Source organism: Meriones unguiculatus, chromosome 5 (assembly GCF_030254825.1).
Source record: "Meriones unguiculatus strain TT.TT164.6M chromosome 5, Bangor_MerUng_6.1, whole genome shotgun sequence".
NCBI lineage: Eukaryota > Metazoa > Chordata > Mammalia > Rodentia > Muridae > Meriones > Meriones unguiculatus.
The window spans coordinates 27,848,388-27,854,851 of NC_083353.1; the positions used below are offsets into that span (position 1 = coordinate 27,848,388).

General features: G+C 41.0%; 1 pseudogene; it reads left to right on the top strand.

Moving 5' to 3' along the window:
• Positions 1 to 311: 311 nt before the first annotated feature.
• On the top strand, positions 312 to 1,272 carry LOC110553613 (GPN-loop GTPase 1-like; annotated as a pseudogene).
• Positions 1,273 to 6,464: the final 5,192 nt, after the last annotated feature.

Consider the following 6,464-nt stretch of genomic DNA (forward strand, 5'->3'; position numbering starts at 1 on the left):
ATGAAAATGAAATGTGGGAATGTTGTGAATACATCCCCAGTCTGGCAACTTGATTGAAATAGGCCAACTCCTGGCACCTCACAAGCATCACAGGGAATCTGGAAGAAAATAAGTAACTTTCACAGCATTCTACCTAGTAAATAAACGGAATTAACAATGTAAAGCCTCCAAAAAGATTTCACTAGAGAATTCTTTCCAAATACATAAGAAGCGGTAATGTCAAGTTCATACATTCTTTTCCAGAAAAACCTAAGAAAACATTTGAATTCATTTTAATGAAGCTGCTTTCACCTGCTCTTAAACCCAGGCAGATGTGTGTAGGCGTGGAGGTGCCTGCGGGTCCTGCTGAGCCCCAGGCTTTGGGGCCCCTCAGCTCCCTGTGTGTCTCTTGGTGTTGGTAATGGCAGGGTCCGAGAAAAGTGCCTTTGTACACAGGCTCACAGGACACCTGAGTGACAGAGGCTCTCCACCGTATGTAATCAAGCTGGATCCAGCTGCGCACCAAGTCCCCTTTTCTGCCGATATTGATAGTCGTGACACAGTGAATTATAATGAAGTCAAGGAGCAGTATGGACTTGGGCCAAATGGTGGCATATTGACTTCACTCAATCTCTTTGTACAAGATTTGATGAGGTGATGAAATTCATTGAGAAGGCCCATCATACGTTCAAGTATGTCTGGATTGACACAGCCGGACAGATTGAAGTATTCACCTGGTCAGCTTCAGGGATAATCATCACCGAGGCCCTGGCATCCTCCTTTCCAACAGCGGTCATCTATGTCATGGACACGTCACGGAGTACTACCCTTGTGACCTTCATGTCCAATATGCTGTACGCGTGCAGCATCTTGTATAAAACCAAGCTGCCTTTCATTGTGGTCATGAACAAAACTGACATCATCGACCACAGCTTTGCAGGATTTTGAGGCTTCCCAGGATGCCTTGAACCAAGAGACTACCTACGTCAGTAAGCTGACTTGATCCACGAGTCTGGTTAGATGATTTTTACAGCTCACTCAGGCTCCGTAGCCCTGGACACGGGGACCGGCAAAGACAGCAGATCTCCTCTCCTGGGCCCTTCTGAATTGATCCTGACTCGGGGAACCTTGGATGAAGGGGATGAGGAGGCTAACAGTGACACTGACGACATTGACCACAGAGTTAGAGAGGAGAGCGGCGCAGAGCCTGGGTTTCAGAACTTCCTGCAGGAGTCAACCACACAGCACTGGAGGAGAAGAAGCGGGCCAGCCCACTTGATGCCAGGAGTCTGACAAGCTGGGTGTCCATGCGGAGGATGTCCTCCCTGTGAGCCTGGGCTGCAGTCGGAGCAGTGACTGCTCTGAGGGAAACTGGACTCAGATGAAGTCGGGTTAAAGGTGGAGCTGGCAGGTGGGTGCCCATTCTTGGTTAACTTCTGATATTTATCCAAGGACGTATTCGCCTCGCTCTGCAAGCTGGTAACCATTCAGCCTAAAACTTCACGTTGCATCGCTCGAACTCAAGTACTTTTGCTGCTGCTCGGACAGAGAGAACGTCCATCCTGAAGACAGCTCGGAATCTTGACTAGGCCAGATGCATGGACTGAGCCTCTTGGCACCGTGTTCCTGACTCTGCAGCACATGTTGCTGTTCTTTAGCAGAATGAGAGCTGTGAATCGAGCTCGTGCAGAGGGCATTGCAGTGCCTTGGCAGCCAGTTCGGATAGGAGGCGTGCTCACAAGCAGTAGCACATCACCAAGAACCCTGTCTGAACGGTGACTTGGATAAAAATGTTAACTCTGTGGTAAACCTGTCATGATTCGATATTAGTGAGTACATGATCACTAACATATTTACCACCACTAGGCACAACAGAGCTTTAAAAGACAGTTCTGGTAGGATGTAATGTTAGTTTCCCATGTCCATTCACCTAACCAGGTCCAAAACCATGTCCTATTCATATTGTACTTAATAGTACAAAGACTTGTTCGCAACCACGGGATTTGGTTTGTTCAGTACATACATAGCTAAAAGGATTTGCTCCAGTTCTCAAGAGTGTAGCTTCTGGACCAGAAATAAAATCAAACAAAATAAAACAAACAAACCAACCCAGCCAGATGTCACAAGGAAAAAGGAAGGAAAAAAAAAAAAGAAAAGCAGTATCATTCAGAAAAGCACATGGCAAACTCCTTAGGAAAACATTAAACAGATAGAATTTGTGATATATAAAAGAAATTATTTAACATGATGAAATGTGGCTTATGCCAGGTGTTCAGGGTTAGCAAATATCTTAAAACTAAAGGTACCCTCCATGTTGATAAGCAATGAGAAAAAAATTCACATAATAATAACATCTCGTGGGAGAAACCACTTGACTACCTCAATTCCCACTTTTTAAAAAAGCTCCCCAAAAACTAAGAGGACAACTTCTTTGCCTTGATAAACACACTTTGTTATATTTAATGAGGAAAGAATGTGTGCTTTCCCAGAAAACAAGGCGAAGATACCTGCTGTCATCCCTTCATTCATAGCACTGAAGGGTTTAACCCATACTGTGAAGCAACAAAAAGAAACAAAAGCAAACAGATTAGAAAAGAAGACACTCATCCATCCATTGGTCCGCCTGCATATAGATCTATATCATGAATCCTATGGAATCTAAAAGAAATGTGTTAGAAATAGCACATTTAGCAAAATCACTGGATCTATAGCTATACCTCTTTTACTTTTGCTTATCTTTGTGTGATATTTAATCTTAGTTGTCAGCTTGACTACGTCTGTATTCAGTTAAAACCCAAGCTGCTGAACATTTCTCTAAGGGATTTTCTTGATCAGATTATTTAAAGCAGAAAGACACACCCTAAATCTGGGTGGCACCTTCTGTTAAAAGGACATGGAAGAAGAAAGCTTTGCACTGTGCCTTCGGGTTCTCACTTGCCAAGTTTGTCCTGGTGCTGCAGCACTCCTTCCTGTGAGGGCCAGCTTCTTCAGGTTCCAACATAAGCTGAAAATGAGAGGCTGTCCAGGAATCCTCCAGAAGTGCAGAGCCTGAAAGGGGCCACTGAGACATCTGGCAACGTGGAATGAACAACTACTAAATTCTCAGCCTTTTTGTTTTGAGGCAGCACTTGCTGGGCTACCAGGACTACATCCTGTTAGCCAACCTAATAAATCACACACACACACACACACACACACACACACACACATTCATTCTATCAGCACTGTTTTTTTAGAGAGCACTGACTAATAGAACATGTTTATTTTTCTTATTGTCTACACACGGAGGTATTTTGTTCCTACATGCTGGCAATGTATATGTAAATGTCAGAATTAAAATACCAATTCAAACAAACAAAAAAAGGCACTTTATTTAGCCAAACACATAAACCTTATATGTAGAAAACTAGAGTGCTGATGAATAAATTAAAGAACTATTTAAATAACAAAACACTGTTTGTGGTTTGGAAGATACAACATAATAAAGTTGTAAATTCTCCTTAGGTTGATGCATAAATTTAATGTCATGCTTCCAGTATCCTAGCCAGAACTTTTGTAGAGATAGGAAATATTATGTAAACTTTATGTGGCAGAAAAAAAGAATCATTTTCTTGAAAATGAAAATAGTATTGATTAAGCAGTTTATCTGACCTCAACAATATGTATCTTGAATAATTAAAACTGGACAGTATAGAGAGATATACACATATACCAATCAAACAGAATAGAAAACCTATAGTAAACATCACCATGTAGTACAAGAAGCTCTACACAAAAAGACATACGGATGATGTTAAAATTTCTAAAATCATTATTCAGAGTTAAATAATCAAGATGAAGGACTGGCCAGTTCTGATGCAAAGTGCCCACAACCCTGAGGATGGTAGGCTGGCTTTTGTCAGTCTTCTCCAAATGGCATTTCCACTGTCTAGCCAGGGAAGATTTGGACTTCAGTACATGGGCTGATGGGGTGGGACTTCTACTGTAGAGGAAGAAAATTTACTGCACGCCTCTGACACGGATTTGGACACTGGGATGTCATACATAGCCAGGAGACAGGGTTGGCTAACCTCCATCACGCCAGATGATGCTCACTGGGTCACTTCCTGTATTACTCCTGTCTACAGCCTGAAAAGTGTAGAAAGTCTGTAGCCTAGTTCCTCCTGATGGAATAAAGAGCACCTAAAGATACAAACTACTCTTTCCCACCTCTAGCTCTTCACCCTTGTGTAATACTGAGGCACAAAGATGATAGAACTATTTTTTTTTTTTTAATTTTGAGGCAGGGTTTGGACTGTGTAGCCTTGGCTGTCTTGGACTCACTTTGTAGATCAGGTTGGCCTTGAACTCACAGAGATCCACTTATCTCTGCCTCCCTGAGTGATGGGATTACAGGTGTGAGCTCTACCGCCCATCTGGTAGAACTATATGCATCAATGCAACAATCTCATAAAGGTCATTGACAAAGAGACACCTATGTCACTGTAGCTTCATAAAAAGTCCAGATGGAAGAATATGGAAGACATGCTGTAGATGAATTTTAATTTAGAACACGGCTGCTCTGGCAAGAGATCACATCTGAAGACCTTCTAGGTCTGGAATACATGTCTGTGATCCAGCTGGAATACAGACATGCCTTAATCCAGGAAGGAGGGACAAGTAGATCTGAGTTTAAGGCCAGCTGAGTATAGAGCAAATTTCAGGTAAAGAAAAGTTTAGGTCCAGGAATGGTGGTACATTTCTTCAATCCCAAGCCATGAAGGTAAAGTTAGTTTGTAGAAGGAAGTGTCTATGTTTGAAAGTGTTGTTTAATTGCGTGGCAGAAACAGTGACGAATCAGAGGAAGACTTGACAGACCAGGACACACCCAACTCTCAGGAGAAGAGACAGGAAAGGGAAGGTGCCTAGAGGCCATTCAGAGAGAAGGAGAGGCAGTTTTATGGGGACAGTAATAGAGAGACAGATTTCAGAAAAATAAAACAGGTGAAGATGGAACAAGACAGAAAATGAGAAAGAGACAAAAGTTTAAGAAAAAAAAATGTTGGAATTAATTTTAAGCAAAACCAGATTGAATAAGAAAATTTTGAGCCAGAACACATGAGCTAAGTAAGAACAAAAAAAGGGTAAGCTTATTAACCAGTGAGTCTAAGAGGCTGAAACATTCTAGGCGTAGGTTAGATTGTATGGAGGCTAGAAGCTTCCATGAGTAGGCCTAGGTTAGTAGACAGAGGCAATAACCCTTTGCAATTGGACCAGACAAATAAAAGTTCCTTTTACAATAGAGTGTTACACCTAATAACTGGCATTATTTTAATCAGTGATCATCATCAAAATTTGAGAAATCCAAAGTAACAAGAGACCAATACAAAGTTGTGTTTGTATTGTATTTATGTCACTGTTCTCACGTTTGCATTAATATAAGGAAATGTTAAATTTCCATTGGAAGTTAAGCCAAATGAAAATATTCATATCTCTCCTTATGGATCAAACTCATAGATCAATTTCACTTCAGTTTTATTCACTAATTTTATATGTGTGTATAGAGTCATACATTTATGATTGAGAATTTCTCTAACAGTCTAATTTGAAAATACCTGAAAACACTCAGTCTTGCTGCCCACAGAGGAAGAGGATCCAGGCAGTCCTGATGAGACTTGATAGCTAGGGTCTAATAATAGAGGAGGAGGATTCCCCCTTTCAGTGGACTAGTGAAGGAGAATAGGAGGAAAAGAGAGAGGGAGAGTGGGACTGGGAGGAGATGAGAGAGGGGGCTACAATCAGGATGTAAAGTGAATACATTATAAAAAATAAAATATAATATTTGAAAAACAGAAATGAATTTTATTACATACACAAATGCTAATGATGTTTCTTTATATATGATGGAACTATAGGTAATCTGTTTATTCCATTTGTAAAAATTTGCAAGAAAGATAAAAGTCATTACTACTTTAAAAAGAATAAAGCCCAAAAGGGATCTATTTTTAACTTGTCATCTATGTGCTCATTTATTAATCAAAACTATATCAGTTCAATGGTCGTTATTGTAGGCTCAAATACTACTATCTATACAATACATTATCATGGTGAAATAAAATCTACTGATTTTTCTGTTGCATATTTTTTATTTTTATTTTTATTAATTACAGTTTATTCACTTTGTATCCCCCCATAAGTCCCTCCCTCCTCCCTTCCCAATCCCACCCTTCCACCCCCTTCTCCACGCATGCCCCTCCCCAAGTCCACTGATAGGGGAGGTCCCCCTCTCCTTCCTTCTGATCTTAGTCTATCAGATCTCATCAGGAGTGGCTGCATTTTCATCCTCTGTGGCCTGGTAATGCTGCTCCCCCCTCAGGGGGAGGTGATCAAAGAGCAGCCCAATCAGATTATGTCAGAGGCAGTCCCTCTTCCCATTACTATGTAACCCACTTGGACTTTTATACAAATTATTTAGCAACTAAGCCAGTAAAAATTTTTAATTAAGC